This window comes from Ostrinia nubilalis, chromosome 21, assembly GCF_963855985.1.
Source record: "Ostrinia nubilalis chromosome 21, ilOstNubi1.1, whole genome shotgun sequence".
Taxonomy (NCBI): Eukaryota; Metazoa; Arthropoda; class Insecta; order Lepidoptera; family Crambidae; genus Ostrinia; species Ostrinia nubilalis.
Window position 1 is genome coordinate 10,106,884 of NC_087108.1, and position 18,955 is coordinate 10,125,838.

The 18,955-nt window shown below is 37.0% G+C and overlaps 1 protein-coding gene and 1 non-coding gene across 2 annotated transcripts in view; both read right to left on the reverse strand.

Moving 5' to 3' along the window:
* The window catches only part of LOC135082360 (uncharacterized), a 127,594-nt gene that overhangs the window by 28,640 nt on the left and 79,999 nt on the right, over window positions 1–18,955 (reverse strand). The gene's annotated exons all lie outside the window — the stretch shown is intronic.
* On the reverse strand, window positions 10,545–10,616 carry Trnad-guc (transfer RNA aspartic acid (anticodon GUC)). Its single transcript has one exon. It is a non-coding gene; the product is annotated as a tRNA-Asp (tRNA).

The window sequence follows — 18,955 nt, forward strand, 5'->3', positions numbered from 1 at the left end:
TCATATTCGCCAGGTAAGAGGTAATATTCGTAACCGGGTTTTCCTCTTATAGAGCCATGTACATAAACTCTACCCGTAAAAGATGAAGCAGAGGTCACAGGGATTGATTTAAGCTCATTCCGTTTTACAATGATCTCATTAGCTACTAACATCACGAGTTTTTCAGAGGTATCGATTGTTTCAAATATTAACTGCGAGGGGGTTTTAGTTATCATAATATTTTGATGTTCCGTAAAATTATGGCCCAACAGTACTGAATGCTTCAAGACATCGTCATCGACAACAAACATATCAATTTCTAATGAGATGTCCTGGACATCGACGACACCCCGTACTCGCGCCAAAGCCGGAACTAGGGCTTGACCTACACCCTTTAACAGTGGCAAATTATCTTTCATAAACGTAAGGCCTAAAGATGCGGCATCTGATTGCCGAATTAACGAGCATTCGCTACCCAAATCTACAAAACATGACAGTGGTAGATTATTTACGTTAATGGTCATCATATATTTGTCTCTAGTATCAGTGAGATTTGGGCAGAGCGGAGTCTCATTCAGGGTTATTTTTAAAACAGTTTTTTCGGAATTCTCCTTCTCGGTCTTTTGCTCATTAGAATTACGATCTGCACGTTTGTATGGGCATGACAGTATGTTGTGTCCAAGCCTCCGGCAATTATTACATTTAATGATCGGTTTTGGACAGAGAAAACTTGGGTGTCCTTTTATACCGCAATTAAAACATGTTATTGGACCTTTAGAACTAGATGCGGTCGCATTTTGGTTTGAAGAACTACTAGGGGTTGTATTAACTGGTCTCTTATCCAATTTACTTCTAAGATTGTGATTGCTCTCCTTATTAGATGGGGCTACTTTAACAGATTTGAAATATTTTAGAACTTGTTCAGGTGTATCAAATTGTACAGCCTGAGCTCCCAATTTGATTGCACGGTCCTCAATTCCGTGCAAGATACAATCGACGGCTTTTTTTCCAAAAATCTGACATCTGTTGAGCAAATTTAATTTTTCATAGAAATAATTATCAAGTGACTCACCATAGCGCGCTTTCAGAGATAACATTTCAGTTAGTAAATCTGCGTAATTTTCTCTACAAGGAAAGGACTCGATAAGTTTTGTTTTCCATTCGGACCAAGTAAAGCGGACACTGGGTAAACTCTGATACCATGTCTTGGCTAACCCTGTAAGCTTAGGGAGCGCATAGTGAATGGTTTCTCTTTCGTCCCACCCATAAATGTCGGCGCACTCTTCAACTTTCGTTATCCAACTTAACATTGTTTGCCTTTTTGAAAGAGGGTCAAACTCAGGTACAACGTTATTAACAGTACTAAGTTTATGAGAGCTTGTTTTTGAAATATCTTTGATAGCAGTAATGAATTGAGACAAAAGCAAACTAGACATATCATCATTATCGTACCTATGTCTACGTGACGAAGGTGGTGACAGCTCATCGCGACGATGACTCGATCTCTTCCTCGATTTTCTACTCCTCCGGCTGCACCGCTCCTGGTGACGCCCGTGGGTGGCATCAGAACTGTCGCTGCTGCTACTCCTCGATCGTCTCGAAAACTGAAAATGGCAAAAAGTTCTTAGCATTCGGATTACAAATATTTACTAAAATATAATCTCACTTTCAATTCATTGCGATAAAATCAGTCTGGTAGTGTGTATCGAGATTTTTGACTCATCGAGCCCTCATAATCAGTCATTATCGTTGCGTGAGGGTCTCAGAGTTTTCAGTTCTTTGGTAAAATCGTCTCAATGCCTTACCCGCCTGGCCCTCGAGTATCTGTCAGTATCATTGCGTGAGGGCTCAGGGAAGGATCTTTCGCTGCGAGAGTGAGGGGGTAGAATTATACTTCTACTCCTTGCCCTAGGCTTACGCCTCACATCATCTATTCCACTGGCCTCATCAATATATTTCTCTTGATTTAATGCCTCTTGGCTCGTCTTATCTGGATCGTTCATGCCAACACGTATCTGTAACTCAAAAAAAAATTTTAAAACATGTTCTGAATGCATTAATTAGAATGTATATAAATAAGACTAAAATATTATTATTCTTTTTACACAAAAAATAATATTATAATACGAATGGACTACTATATTTTATTACATAGCACTATTGCGAAACGTAAATCAAAATTGTACATATGTACGTGTTATCCAGCCTCAGGTATAAATAAAATATATCATAATTATAATATATTTTTTGTAACGATCAAGTTATAATATCAGGTATCATTCCATGCGTTATTTATATAAAAAAAAATATGAAAAAAAATAATAATAAAGTAAATAAGTAGTGTATAATTATTGATTGATATCAACAAAAGAAAACTAATTCAAAAATTTGGAATTGGTTCCGGGGAAAGATATAAAATTAATAATTAATATTGATTTATTTTAAATCATAATTACACTCAAATTGCATTAATATTATGTCGATCTATTTTTTTTAAAGCGGATAATGGTAGTCAACATCTATTCAATTAAATTCTGCCTAATTAAAAACTTTTTAAGATTTGATGCAACTAAACACGTAGATACTTCTTGATATTAAGATAATTATAAAAAGGGGAGCAGAAAAAAAAAAAACAAGAAAGAAAAGTATAGTGTAAAAAAAAATACAAAAAAAAAAGACTTACTTGGTCGTAGGCGTGAATCCAATTTTAAGAGATATTATTCTCTTTCATCCCACTTCTGAACTGTAGAAATCAAACCACTTTTCACGAATTTCAGCAATATATTTCGTATCTTTGCACAATATCACATTTCGACATTCTTCATAATGAAGTCGGTTAAAAATACAAACAGCACTCCAGTATTACGTCCGTCTCCGACGCAGTCTCGAACCACACTGCCCGTCTGCCGGCGTCTGACTCGAGTCGTGCAATCCCACCACCGGATTTTAGAGTGGGGGCGATACCGGTCTGCGGTGGTAGGAGTGTACGACGCGAGTCAATACACTGTCTCAATACAATGTTTCTTACCATGATTACTTAAAATAAAGTATAATTATATTATTAAGATTACATATTCATATTTATATTTATACATTTATATTATATGGGTATATTTAATGTTAACATAGGAGATTCAAGTTTTGCATGGGGGTTTGCACTAAGACGGGATTTTGCAAAATTCAACTCCTAAGGGGGTATCCACTAGGGCATGCAAAAACCGAGCGGTTTGGAAAAACCGGTTTTTTCGGTTTTTATTTTTAAAAACCGAACTAAACCGGTTTTTTCGGGGTTTTCGGGTTTTTCGGGTCGACTGTTTGTAAGTAAATAAAAATGCTGCAAATTATAATAAAAATAATTTTATTTCTTTTATATTCTAGTTTGACAAGATGAAGTTACATGTTCTGAACATAATATTGTGAGATCAATTGAATAGTTTAATTAAAAATCAAATATAAAGAGATCAACAATAGGATACTTCGCTCATTAGCAAAGCAAAACCTTTGGTCAGGACTTCTTGGCGGGAATCTGAAGCGTCATTAGCGGTTTTGTTTTATTTCCTCAAATTCGTGTGTGGGCGACTATTAATGTGTAATAATGGTGGATTATTAACCATTGAGTGTTCGTGAACGTCCATGGGTGTGGGCAAGTGAAGCAAAACAGTGCATCGTGATTCTTCTGGTTCTCTCAAGTTGTCCATAGGAGGTCTCAGTAAAGCACCACAACTTTACTGAGACTCAAAGGGTGGGAAAGGGTATCATCTATCATCCTTCATTATATCATTACTTGATCTCATTTTGTAACTCGTATCACTTATATACTGGAAAATGGCACAAATCAAGTCGACCTCGACGTGTATTGCCAACATCATCAAAAAAGAAGAAGAAAATTTGGTCATAGTTATGCTTATTTAAATAATATGTAAGTTGACACTGACAGAGACTAGCAAAGCAAAAATAATGGCGGCAATGGTCAAATACAAAGCGCGTTCCATTTTGCGCCCGCGCGCTTATAGCTTTAGCTAGAAGATACATAGTACTTTAGTTCATTACCATAGCCATAGACTATACTCTACTCATTCACATTGCATTCATCATCATTCATCATCATTTCAGCCATAGGACGTCCACTACTGAACATAGGCCTCCCCCAATGCTTTCCATGTTGATCGATTGGCAGCGGTCTGCGTCCAGCGCTTCCCTGCTACCTTTACGATGTCGTCGGTCCACCTTGTAGGTGGACGTCCCACGCTGCGTTTTCCGGTACGCGGCCTCCATTCCAGAACCTTTCTGCCCCATCGGCCGTCAGTTCTGCGTACTATGTGCCCTGCCCATTGCCACTTCAGCTTGCTTATCCGTCGGGCTATGTCAGCGACTTTGGTTCGTTTACGGATCTCCTCATTTCTGATTCGATCTCGCAAAGAAACACCAAGCATAGCCCTCTCCATAGCACGCTGTGCAACTTTGAGCTTCTGTATAAGGCCTATAGTGAGAGGCCACGTTTCCGAGCCATAAGTTATCACTGGTAACACACATTGGTTATACACTCTAGTCTTCAGGCATTGAGGTATTTTGGACGAAAAGATGTTGCGTAGTTTCCCGAACGCTGCCCAGCCGAGTTGGATTAGACGATTGACCTCCTTCTCGAAATTGGACCTACCTAGCTGGATCGTTTGTCCGAGGTAGACATACTTGTCGACAATCTCGAGAATTGAGCTCCCAACTGAAACTGGGTAGGGCGTAACATGGACATTCGACATAAGCTTCGTTTTGTCCATGTTCATCCTCAGGCCTACCTGTTGGGAAACTCGATTAAGGTCTTCGAGCATTGTGCCAAGATCTTCCAACGATTCTGCCATGACTACAATATCGTCGGCAAACCGAAGGTGAGTGATGTACTCGCCATTAATGTTTATGCCGAATCCTTTCCATTCCAGGAGTTTGAAAGCGTCTTCCAATGCAGCGGTGAACAGTTTCGGAGATATAACATCTCCCTGCCTAACGCCTCGCTGCAGTGGAATCGCCCCCGTGCTTTGCTCCTGTACTCGGACCGACATGGTGGCGTTTTTGTACAAGCACTTCAGCACCTCGATATACCGATAGTCAATACGGCACCGCTGGAGAGATTGTAACACTGCAAGTTATACTCCTCAGTCTTCTGTATAACCTGCCGCAGCGTATGGATGTGGTCTATGGTACTATAACCTTTTCGGAATCCGGCTTGTTCGGGAGGCTGGAAGTCATCGAACCTACGCGCGAGACGGTTCGTGATGACTCTCGAAAACAGTTTGTAGACATGACTCAGAAGCGAGATGGGTCTGTAATTCTTCAGCAAGGTCTTATCACCTTTCTTGAAGAAGAGCACCACCACGCTTCTGTTCCATGCCTCTGGCGTAGTTCCCTGGAGTAAGACGGAGTTAAAGAGTCTCTGAAGGACTTTCAGTATCGGTGTTCCACCCGCATTCAGAAGCTCCGATGTTATTCCGTCATCACCCGGTGCCTTGTTGTTCTTTAGCTGTTTGAGAGCCATCCTAATCTCGTATAGGCTGATGTCCGGGATATCTTCGGTATAGTGTCGAGTTAGCTTAGCTCTTGGATCTGAAGTTGAGCTATCAACGGGTTTGGTGACCGAGGTATATAGCTGTCCATAAAACCTCTCGATCTCACCCAGAACCTCGGCTTTTGTTGACGTTACACTACCGTCCGCCGTCGTTAGCTTCGTCAGCTGGCTTTGCCCAATAGAGTTGTCTCTTGCGAACACTTTGGAGCCTTGGTACCGCTTCCACATTGCATTACAATAATTGTTTTTATTGATATGACTAAAGAAGCGTGTTCTTGTATGAGTTATTAAATTATCTAAAATCGTAGAAGAAAAACCGAAAAAACCGAAAAACCCGGATTTATAACTGACAAAAACCGAGTTCCAAATTGTGTCGGTTATCCGGTTTTTTCGGTTATCCGGTTAACCGGTTTGCATGCCCTAGTATCCACGCGTACGAAGTAGCGGGCGGCCGCTAGAGATAAATTAATTTATGTGAATTTACATCAAACAGAGAATGGGCAGCAGCGCTCTCTGAAAAACATCAATCTTTTAAACTGCGATCTCCAACCCGCCTGCCAAGCGTGGAGATTATGGCAAAACCCTTCACTATAGTGGAGGAGGCTCATAGTCCAGCAGTGGACTGTAAAGGGCTGTTGATGATGTGAATTTATTTACCTTATCAATAAAGATCCATAAATATTCAATTAGCACAACATCGAGCCATTTACCCTCGTTTCAGAAGCCGGGTAGGAAGACAGATGTTTAATTTCAATTGCATCGACAATAAAGGCATATTATAGGCTATAAATATACGAGGTTTCCATACGAATATGGCCATAATGATTCATCATCGCTCGTCCTTTACTGGGTCATGATTATCTGTGGAAAGTGGAAGGTGATCTTGTCTATGCTTCCGAGATATTAAAAACGTAGCCATAGTCAAAAGAGAACAGCCATATCAAGTTAACAGAAGATATAAATAAATTAATTGGGTTTTTACGAAGTTGTAAAAAAAATCTTAACGTAGGTTCGGGGATGCATCGCGTTGTATGAAAAGTTAGTTTACTTGTTTTTAGTTTTCTAGAAAACGATAACTTAAAAAATGTAGTTTAAAATATGACATGACATAGGTACGTAATTAAATAATTTGGTTTGAATTTTTCTTATATGTTTTTGCTAAAATTTGCTTTTGTTTTAGAGTTACATGTGGTGCTTTACTTACGGTCGTTGTTGGTCCACTGCGTGGCAACGTAAAAAAAAAAACAATCAACACCAGAAAGTCCGACCATTCATCAAGTTTTGATTAGTTTGGAAGTAAAGTCGCAGTGTAAAATGTCTAAGGATATTTCTTTTTATTTATTTATGTTATTCTGTGGTACGACTCTTCAGTAATGTGATGCAACTAAAACTGAACTGTTTTATTTTAACTGTGACCCTGGCGAGGGCGGAAGTAGGTACGTAAACTATAAGGGTTAACTGAGCTGTGGCATTGGAGAGGCTCTATGGAACTAATTAATTGTCAATCGTAATTACTGGGGGTAATTAATTATTACTTTTACCTTTATTATTACTTATTACCCTCCACGGCCATGACAAATCCATCTTAAATGGCAGGTTCTGGAACGTTTGTGGAATTGGTTTAAATTAATTTAAGTTAACCAAATATACAAAAAATAGTTCATTTAGAAACCAATTAACTTTTACGTCATTAGTTAGTTGGTAAGTATTTCTATTAGGTAGGTAGTTACTGCTGAAAAAATTCAACGATTAAACATTTTCAGGTAAATTAGAGACAGCCTGAAAGGACTGGCGAAACTAATCAAAAGTTAAAAGGCGTTTCCTAAATAAGCAACATGGTCCAAGTTCCCATATTATGTTGTCCCGAAGTGGTGGTAGGGCAAGCTATGTATATTTGGGACATGTATAAGTGCCCTGGAAGGGGCCTATGTACTGAATAAAATATTTGAATTTGAATTTAGAAATTGAATTTGAATTTAGAAATGAAATCTGACACGCGCTTGCCTAGATTTTCCACAGCAAAACACTATTTTTCGCATACTTACTCATCTCAAGCTGCCAAAAGTGTCGAGAAATGCCACTCTCTAGGTGTTGAAATGATAAAATAAATAACTAAATATAATTAAAAGTAGTGTCCTACGATGGTACAGAACCCTTAGTGTAAGTCCGACTCGCAAACCCAGTTTTTCCATAGAAAAGCACCATACTTTTCCCGTCCCATCTCGTGCACCATTATACTCATCTCAAACTGCCAAGTGTCGAGAAATGCAGCTTTCTCGGTGCATATCAGCCTGGGAACGCTGCACAATGCGCGATTGTTGTCGGTACAGTCGCCGACAATTATCGTAATGTCGGCGATATTTAGCGTCATGTGTTTGGAGGTAGAAAGCGACGTAGAGCTTCGTTTGTTAAATTAGATGCTTGCTTGCATAAATTATTCATGTTTTTTTTCTACAAATAGATATAATAATATCTTTTAAATATTTTTTTTGTGTGTTTTTTGTTTCTTTGTAAGTTGTTGTGTCTTAGGGTAACCAGTGAACTTAACATTATCACAATACACCATACTTTATTGGGGTCATTATACATCAACGAAATATTTTATGTAAGTCCATTAATTAAAAGTGTTTTAAAAAGTCTCTAAAGTAGTCTTAATTTGTTTACCTACATTTTTGTTAATTCTCATACGATCTTGTAAGATCTAAAAAAACTCTTATATGAAGCGAAAAACATTACGTTTTTTATTAGTAAAAATATTCGATCGGAAAAACTATAATAAAGGAAAATGTACGATTAAATAATTTCTGTGATGGTTTTTAGTAATACATTTCAATGTAAATAATAAAGAAGTTGTGCCTACCAATGAGAGAGTTCTAAAGAAATATATTTTTAACATAATAACTTATACTAATAACCAGTAATTAGACTTTTACGACAAACAACTTCAATTTAACTTAGCTTCCTTGAACTCTAGATTTTTCTTAAAGATACAGTTTTCCCATAGAAACAATAAAATGTATTCACTCTTTTACAACGAGGTAAGTAAATCAGAGTGCAATAATAAGAAGAGCTATAGAACTTGTGACAGTAGACCCACTTCTTATTGCGTAAATACGACATCTAATTTAGGGAATTTTTATTAAAATTATCTGTCACTAGCTGACCCGGCGAACTTCGTACCGCCTTAGCGTAGAGATTTTCTTTATATTTTTTTCCGTAAGAACCATCCTTGGACTTCCACAAACATTAAAAAAAAAGAATTATCGAAATCGGTTCAGCCGTTCACACGTGATGCCGTGACAACGCGAAACGGGTTTCATTTTTATATACTCGTATATAGATTTTATATATATAGATATAGATAAAAATATTAACTTTACGAGGCTTAGACGCCCGTATTCACAAACATTACTATGAGATCTCACAGAGCGCGTGCACGCACAGGGTGACACACGAACCAATCACAGAGCTCTATTCAACGCTGTGCGTTCGATTTGCTGCTTCACTTCAGCAAGCATCGTTTGTGAATACGGGCGTTAGTCACTCTATTAAATACTAGCTGACTCGGCGAACTCTGTACCGCCTATGTTGATCAATGAAGGATTCTAATGGCAAAAGAATTTTCCAAATCGGTCCCGTAATTTCGGAGTCTTTTAGTACAACTAATCAAATATTTCCTCTTTATTATTTGTGTAGATTTAAGGAGACAAGTGAGAGTTCTGAGTATACCTCTATTGTAAATCTTAATGAAGATGAATCTATTAAAAGTGAAATTGTATGCAAGCATTCTTCCGTATGTTTTAATGTAATAGTTTTAGTTTCCAAGATATATTTATCCAGATTGCTCTCTATAATGTGTCTAATTATTTCAACACATCTCGATTAAATATTTTTGCATTTAGATGAACTCTTTGATATTTCAAGACGAACTTGCTCTTAAATCTTTAAAATGCTAGACACGTTAGAAAATTTGGGCTGAGATGTACCACCTAACTTTGACGGTAACTAAACGATAACCGGTGTTTTTGTATGGAGAGTGTGTGTGACAGACTTGACGTTTGTTAAAGTTAAAATAAGATGATGCAATCCATCTATCTAAGTTTTCAAAATGCTAGAAATCTTCTAGATTTATTGTTTGGGGCCCACCCATAATGGCGTTAAATGTGTAAAAAAAATATTTACCAGAGATTTGACAGGAGATCCAGTCTCTTTGGCTTGGTGGAAAGAACAGTAAGACCGCAAGCAAAAGGCAGTGGGTTTGAGTCCCACATAGTGACTCAAGCAAAAAGAATAAGTCACTTTTTTTTTTCTTGACTGATATTTTATGTCTTAATAAATCTACGATTCACTCTTAGTTTTTCATTATTTTTGGTGCATCTAGGAATCGAATCTCAAACCACGAGGTGTTTCCTAATGTACAGTCGACAGCTCGTCAGACTATACATTTTCGTAGTAAAATAGCCTGTATTACAACGAAATAGATGCCACTGTATTTAGCTTGATCTGCTATACGATGAATCACCGTCTCTATCACGATTCACGACCTGTTTCTCATAAACGTTTATCGTTTTATATCAAAACCCAATCATTATTGCTAATTTCATATAAGTTCTACTTATCAGTGATTATCTGGCGCCAAATTGGACTCTATGGTGAATATGAATAGGGGCGTGAGTGATAGACGTGTGAGAACGTTTGCCATTATCACAGCTTTCTCGATGTGAAGTAAAAGTTGAAGAGCTAGTTGGGAGACGGCTGCCGTCACACCGATGTCTTGTTGAAAATTGCAGTATGTGTTAATGTTCGCTAAAAAGCAAAGGGCATATTGGGTAAAAAACACCTTATGGAATTATTTTTTTATCGCAATGATAAAGCTCTTGGCCTGTATCTCACCAGGTGGAAAGTGAAGATCAGGCAAGATAAATCAATAAAAAAATCTGCTGAGCTTTTATTTTATATTATTTATCAATTTTTATTATCTTTTAATAATATAAAAAAAATAAAAAATCTCTCCGGCGGGGAATCGAACCCCGGTCTCCCGCGTGACAGGCGGGGATACTGACCACTATACTACCGAAGACTTGATAGTGAGGGCGAAATTACATACCAATTTTTACATGTTGTATTCAATAATGGACACATTTTTAGAGCTGTCAAAGCGCTTCTTTCCCACAGCTGGGGGACTACGAAGTCATGAGGCTGAAAATTCATGCCATTCATAAAAAATTCAAACCTACTAAAATCGAATTTTACAGATAATTGAATTAGATTTTCAGGGCTACAATGAAGCATTTTTTTAAAGATGATGTGTCTTGAAATTATTTGTTTCAACAATGCTATCTGTTATCAAACGCACCGATCCACCTGATACAATTCGCCTGCCTGTTACGTCACGGTGTGACAGCGCCGCTCAAATTGAGTGATAATAAAGTGCGCGCGCGCCGTGTCGCCGAAACGACGCGCAACGAAAACTCACTTTCGAACCTTTTGCCGTGGAAGTAATTGATCTGGAAATAATAAGTACCTTATTAATGTCAGAATGACGTACGACTGTTTTTCGTGATTAAAGTTTCGAACTTAGGAGTTCGAAAAAATAAAATTGGTCTTGAACGTTTACATAATAATGCGTGTATAAAGTAATGTATTTGTCCTTTAAATAAGCTTTGTATTTCAATTCAATGTTTATCTTGCTATCTAGAAATCTAGAAAAGCTATTAGTTTTGAATTGTAGGCAATTTTTTTTTTGTTAGACACACAAATCGTCTTCCTTATCAATAGATCACATTGATAACTTTATAAATTAATTACTGGTCCGGTTAAAAAAATATCAAGATTTTTTTTTCATAAAGTGCCTACATTAATTTGTATGATACCGTCCTTTACTTACTGCATGAAAACTCAAGTTAATATATCAAATTTAATTTAATCCTATAAAACTGTCTTAATATAATATTAATAAATCTAATTCTTTATAATAATTCAATTACCTCGTTACGAAGAACCGATTGCTGTCCGATAAAATCAATCAATACAATCGCTCGATATTTTCACACGTAATCGAGCACCTAATATCGACCATGTAGATTAAATCGATTGCATGTTATAAGGGAGAGTCCGCTAATTTGGACCAGTTTTTTTCAATCCCATTTTACACATAGTTTTCTTTTGTTTTTGCTAATGTCCATGGTATATAATAATAGATACATTATTCAACTTACTATTTCATACGTATTAATTAACATGATTGTTGTATATTTAGCACAAATCAACAAAGTACGAGTTCAGAGCTTCGGTCCAATTTAGCCAACCGGTTCGATAATTTGTACCACAGGGTTACTAAATTGGATTTCAATAAATTTCAAGCCTTTAAAAAAACTATGGCAAAATATTATACGATACATTCTTAACAAATTAGGAAACGAAGAGGAACAGTAGTTAATAACATAGACAATCGATATTGTTTTACACGTTATCACGATTTTTTTGAGTACAAGTTTTGTAATTCCAATTATCGTAACGCACACTTGTACCTAATCTACTTTGCCAGTCTTTTGCTTTCATTTATTGTTAGTCAAACATAACTACGCTATTATAACTTCAAAATATGATTTACTAAAAAAAATGTCAAAATCCTTTGGTAAAGTTCCATACAACTTGATGTGGTACAATTTAGCCGACTAGGTGATAGTGCTTTTAAAAAATCGGTAAAAAATACAGCTTAAAAATACCGAAAAATGTTTCAAATAATTGTAATCCACACTAATTTACGCTTCTAAATAATATATTAGAAACACCCTGTGATTAAATTTAACAAAATTACAATCTAAATATGTATTGTCAAAAGTTACTTGAAAACAATGAAAAAATACTTTTCAAAATAAAACACACGTGTTTGTTGTCACGGCAAAAACCACATGGCCGATATTAATTGATTTTAGTTGTGTATCGCTGAGTGTTGCAATTACAGACATTTAATAAATACTTTACGAAATATGAGGGTGGTACAATTTACCCGGCGGTACAATATACCGAACTCTCCCCTATTGAATTTGTGAAAGTTCTGTAATATTATGGCAGGAAAATACTTGTAGCAATTTTAAAAGCTTTTATTGAAAAGCTAAAGCTTGTAGCACCCAAATAAGGTTCGTGGAAAGCTATTTCCGAGTAAAGCAAGTTTTAGTAATAAGCTTTTAAGTCTTATATCCTGTGGTAAAGTTCATGCCATACAGAAAGCTAAAACCGCTAACTGTTAGGAATTCAATGTGGATATTTTTTTATTCTAGCCCTGAAAACTTTACAATTTGCTGTAAGATCTAATTTTCAGTATCTTTCAGAGTCATTGTTAGAGTTTGAACTTTGTGACGTCATGTTACCTTTAGGTAGTACCTATTTATCATTTTTCTGCGATATTTACTCTTCAGAATAGCACATCGCAAGCTTTATTTATTTATTTAATTGATCACCAACAAGGTTACATTGTAGCGTTTACATGAATAACTTACAAAAACGACACTCTTGTTAAATTCAAAGTTAATTAACTTTGAATCTAATTCAGGTTCATTTATGGATTTTTTAATAGTTTTTAATGCGTAGTTAAAGAGCATCGTATTGCTGTTTTATATTATAAGCTGTATGTTTTCCTAATAAATAAAATACAATAAAAAGTAATGCCTAATTTAGTTTATGATATGAATCAGGAATACCAAGTGTTTCAGTGCAATATTAAGTTGTTTTATGCAAAAGTGACTGCTGGAATGTTCCAACCACGACCCAAACAGGAAACGAAGTTACGCAAATGTCCGTGAGAGGGCGCGCGTGTGGTCTTCCCAGGCTAATGCGATGATGACGTCCTCATACGTCATGCGGGATGCTGATGTTACGTAATGCGCCATTTTGGCATTTTTCGCTTTCACGCATGCGCTTATGGGGTTTGCTTCCGTGGAAGACTGACAGTTAGGCCCAGAACAGACGGTGAAACGCAACTGCAACGAAACTGCAACTGCTAGTTACTTTTGAGTTGCATCTAAGTTTCTGCCATAGCGTCCGTTGAGAGACACGACGCGACCAGTTTGAAACTTTCAGTTTCAGTTTCATTCATCAGAATCATCAGAAAGTTGCAGTTTCGTTGCAGTTGCGTTTCACCGTCTGTTCTGGGCCTAAGTTTTAGCGGGACAAACCAGGTTTAGTTCCCACCATTCATTGCGACTTTTATAGACAGGATCTTCAGCCTGTTCAGGAATGGACGTCCTGTGGCTGAAATGATGGTGATGATCTACAGTTCAATCAATATTGATTGATATCAATAAACCAACGAAGTTCCGGGGACTCTGGGATATTCATATTCATGGCAAGAATGAAGTGTTTTAAAGAAGTTGGTGGTACCTTTGTATTACCGAATTTGACCTCTATCATATTTTCAGTCACATTTCTAGAAAATGGTACCTAATCTAAGCTTGACGTCGTCTTCTGTGAATGGAGCCTACTTACTTCATTTTGTAGTGCTTAATGTAGAATGATAAGATAATAACAAGACGATACCATGAATAAAAAACTAATAGTTATTAGTTTTGTTCACATAAAAATTATTATACTCATGTTCCATTTATGAGGAAGCAAAACATTATAAAAAGTTAATTAGGAAAAATTACAACTTTCTTCAATTTTATTGTAAGAGATCCGAGATACAATGTTCGGGGAAGACATCGGCATATAATGAGTTACCTAAAAAAGTACCTTTAGGCTGTATTTCAATCAGAGTTGTGCTAGGAAGATGAATAGAGCAAGGAAGTGTAGAAAAGCCGTGAAACAGTGTGGGTATTACCACCAGAGATGTGCTAGAAAGGTAACGGGACTATTCCCACCGCTGCAACTCCTGTGTAGCCAGGATCTACAGCTTGACCGCTAATAAAAACCCAACCAGTGAAGGTCAAGCCAAGAAGGTGAGTGGAGCGAGGATGTGTAGGTAGAGCTGAAGAAGCTGTGAAACAGTGCGCAGTCACTACTAAACGGACTGCTAGCAGTTTCTCGTTCGCCTCCATCCCATAGCATACATCCTTCGCCCACATCTCTTACTAACATTCCTAGCACACATCCTTCATCATCCGATTCCACTAGAGCTGTGCTGAAGAGGCGAGGTATTTTTTTTGCAAGGCAGGTTTTTGACCGCAGTCGCACATGTTGTTAAAAAGTGAGATGCAGTCTAGGATGGTACATGTATCTGCCTTGAAAAGGCCCGGATTATAGTGTTCGGGAAAGAGCAGCAGGCAGTGAATTCCAGTCCCTAGCTGAAAATATGAAATTGATAGAATGAAATCTGATTGTTTATTCAAAACATTTCTCCGTTCTGTTCCGCTCCGGTGGTGGTTGGTGGAAACCGGCCCTTAGAAACACATCTCTGGTGGAAACGTAGCCTTACCTATAGATTTGCTATCTTCTATCAATTTCCATCGAATCATCATTTATCACTTACCGGTCAGTGACTGCGCATAAATGTGCGTGCACGAGTGATCGGCCACAATGGCACAAAAACGCCACATTGTCTGTATGGGAAGGCAGATTAACATGACAAATACCTTATTGTTGGTCAAGGGAACACTTAACTTATTGGTTTGTTATCGGATGATGCGAAAGAGCAGCTACGTACCTACACTTAATAACATTTTTACCTACAAGAAGGATAATAATAAAACTGTTTTTTTGTGGAAAGGCTCTAAGTTTTAACACCGGTAATCTATGGCCGAATATAAAGATAACGGGCTGCATATTTCGACGGCGAAGTGACAATACCTTCTAACTAACATTTCTCAAGAAATCGATTTTCTTAATACGATAGGCTTAAAATTTAATTCCACGTCGACTTTTTCCATTCGAAATTTTTCTCCTAACTCATATTTCTTTTAGATAGCAATAAACCTTTGTGGAAATAGCTGCTATATGTGCAAGTACCTACTTAATATTTACGTAATTTTTTATATCTCCTGAAAACCAAAAAGATAAATGCAGTTAGGAGGTATTGTCACTTCACCGTCGATTTGTATGTACTTATCATACATTGATTGAACCTTCAACCTCTGGCGTAGCAACCAAGTTCCAAATTGGTTACCAAATTACAAATAAATTAAAGAGCTTAATTTCTTTATGAATTGATCTACGAGTTCTTTTTCTATCATGGATCATTTATTATCAACAAAACAATTCTTGTTTGTTTATTTGTCTTTAGAAAGCGATATTTATAACAATGTCGTCACTTTTCAATAATTAACTAAGATAAAAAAGTAAACTGTAATCAAAGAGCGTGTTAAGTTTGAAGTGTTAACTAACTGGAGAAATTAACTTACAATTTTACTGAGGCAATTAGAAGAAATGGTTCAAACTGAGAGTTCTCGAATCAATACCTATTAATTATTACAATAGAAATAAAATTAAGTAAGATATGTATTTTTGGTCTACAAATCTTAAAGTTACAATAAAATAAAATAAATCTTTCTGGTAACGATTGATTATTTCTTATTTGCAGATGATTGATATGATTGTTAAGAAATATATTATCAGGTTATTATTTTAAGGGTCCATCGTAAAAATACTAAATGACCTTTTAACTTTAATTGTGAAAAACACAGGTTCAAGGTTCAAAGTCAAAGTCAAAGTTTCTTTATTTGTATCTATAGACTATTTAAATAGTACTTACAAATCGTCAAACAATTTGCTACTACATCTTCTTCTTTTCAGCCAAATGACGTCCACTGCTGGACAAAGGCCTCCCCCAAGTATTTCCACAATGAACGGTCCTGCGCTGCCCGCATCCAGGCTCTTCCCGCGACCTTTACCAGATCGTCGGTCCACCTAGTAATTGCTAATACATACATGTCTCATAATCGTTTTACCCTACCAGCGCGGCAGCGCATTGAGACCAACATTAATTTGACATTTGGTTATAATTATTATGACAAAATTTTCTTAGGACTTATAATTTCAAACCCGAGATCTCTTGCACTGTTTTTGAAATCGTTCGACTAAACGGAACCCTCAAAAAACTGTTCCTGCAAAAAACGGGATATCTCAGTGGGAACAAGCCCTTAGGACATTAAAAATGATTTTTTTTAAATTGCCTACTACACAGAATAAATAATATTATTATGTCTATCCTCAACTCACTACTTATTGACATAAACCGCATTCCTTCATTAGCAGTAGGGCAATTCGTAGGGAGAAAGATATTAATTTCGAGACAATACAATACTTATACTATCTTCTTTATATAAATTCTGATTGTGAATCTGTTTGTGGTCCTATGAGAATAAATGAAAAAATACAAAAACGTTTATTCACGACAACAATAAGAAAAACACATCACGCTTCTCGCTACTCGATCCGAGTACAATAACAGCGAAATCGAAAGCTATCGAAGCTTTTTGCCGCATTCACTTTCGATGTCGCTAATAGAGACGCCATACTTGTGACACCGATGTCGATGATGCTTCTTGATTGGGCGCTGATTGCTTTGGAATCAGGGAGTACAGTTGAACTACATTAGGCTACACATTTGTGTTGAAACTCCCACCTTACGACTGCATAATAAGGTGCTTGTGTTTTGTTTGATGTGCCTACGTCTGTATGTAGGTATCACCTACTAGGTATGTATAAGTTGCCCTTCGTAAAAAATGACTGTTAATGTGTCTCTGCTGGAATACAATTTCTCCTTGATATTACAGAGTTAGAAAAGCGCAGTGTCAAACGAGACTGCAGGCACAGAATAACAATAAGGTATCGTTATACTCGATGAAATCCCCGAAAAAACAATAGAACTAAAACACACCATGAGCGTTTTATTCTAATAGGTAGGTACTTTACATTGGCAGAAATAAAACTCCTAGAAGAAAGATCAAATAAATGAAAAAAGTCTTTATAACTTTGTAGGTGTTTTTGACATTTCAACACGTCCCAAATAGAGTTTGCTCTACCATTACTCCAGGACAACAAATTATCAGCTAGTGCTGTGAAGAAGAGATGGAATGAACTCAGCCAACTTCATTGTCCTTCTGTTAAATTACTTACATAAGTAATGTGCTCAAGAATTCAAGAATTTTCAATATTTCAACTCATCCACTATCCTTTAATGTTTCAATTCAACCAATATTAGGCTCTAGTTTGAATCTATTTTTTTATTACAGACTCAAAATTTAACCCTTGTAGGTCGGGGTCTCACGTACACTCCGTTGCATTGCATCGCACGTAGACTTTACGGCCGCGCGCGTGACACTTCAGGGTTAAAAGCACATTATTGGCAAAACACACGAGTTTTGTAAAAGGAAAAATCGAATTTATTGTAGTCTGTCGTCGTGTACTGGTGAAGGAATTTCCTATAGAGCAAACACCAATATCAAGAAGGTATTAAACGAATTGAATGCACTCTACAAAAAAAACCAACCGTATTGAGAACCTCCTCCATTTGTTGAAGTCTGTTAAAAATCATCAGTATTACAAAAGATATCTAAGATAATTAAGACACGATTATTCTAATCAATCGAAACTGGGACCCGTCGTGTAAAAGCTTAATAAAAGCCTAGGTAATTGAAAAAAAAAACTCATGGTTTGGAAAGAAGAAAGGAGTTCGGGCTTTCAAGGGAATCTGTGGATATATCCAATTTAAATGATTGACTAAATACTAAATGAGGATGCAGATTGCAGACTAAAGGAAACCAAACGCTCTAAACCATCGAGAAACAGCTTTACGTCCTTTAACTGATTTTAAAATATCCTTTGACATTTTCTACAGCCCTAATACATCCCAAATTAGAAAGAGTTAGGTATCCATAACTTTCCATAACTAGCGTGGGCAGTCCTCCTACTAGGTGGACCGACGATCTGGTAAAGGTCGCGGGAAGAGCCTGGATGCGGGCAGCGCAGGACCGCTCATTATGGAAAACCTTGGGGGAGGCCTTTGTCCAGCAGTGGACGTCATTTGGATGAAACGAACGAACGAACGATCCATACCTTTATCAACGGCCTGACCGTCTCGATAAATGTGACCTGATTATAAAGAACGACATCCTAAAGCTGACCCAAAACCGATGAGTTGACAATCGATTCCAAATCGATTCTACTCAAGCCGGAGGTTGTAAGCCGCGAACAATGGTGCATCCGACGCTGTTAGCCGTAAACAGAGTGATTCATGCACCATTGTGGTGGGTCAGTCGTCAGTCATAATCGCACAGTGGGGACAGGTAGAGAAGGTCTACAATTTACCCATAGCAAGTACTGTAGCCGCAAGTCTGAGTAGCACCACCTTATTTTAACCGTAAGAATAACAATAACCGGTGCTTTTTGTTTGGAGTTTGACAGATTTTTGACGTTTGTCAAAGTTAAAGTAAGATGGTGTAACTCAGCCTTAAATAATCTCTTTTTTTGAAAAAGGTTGCA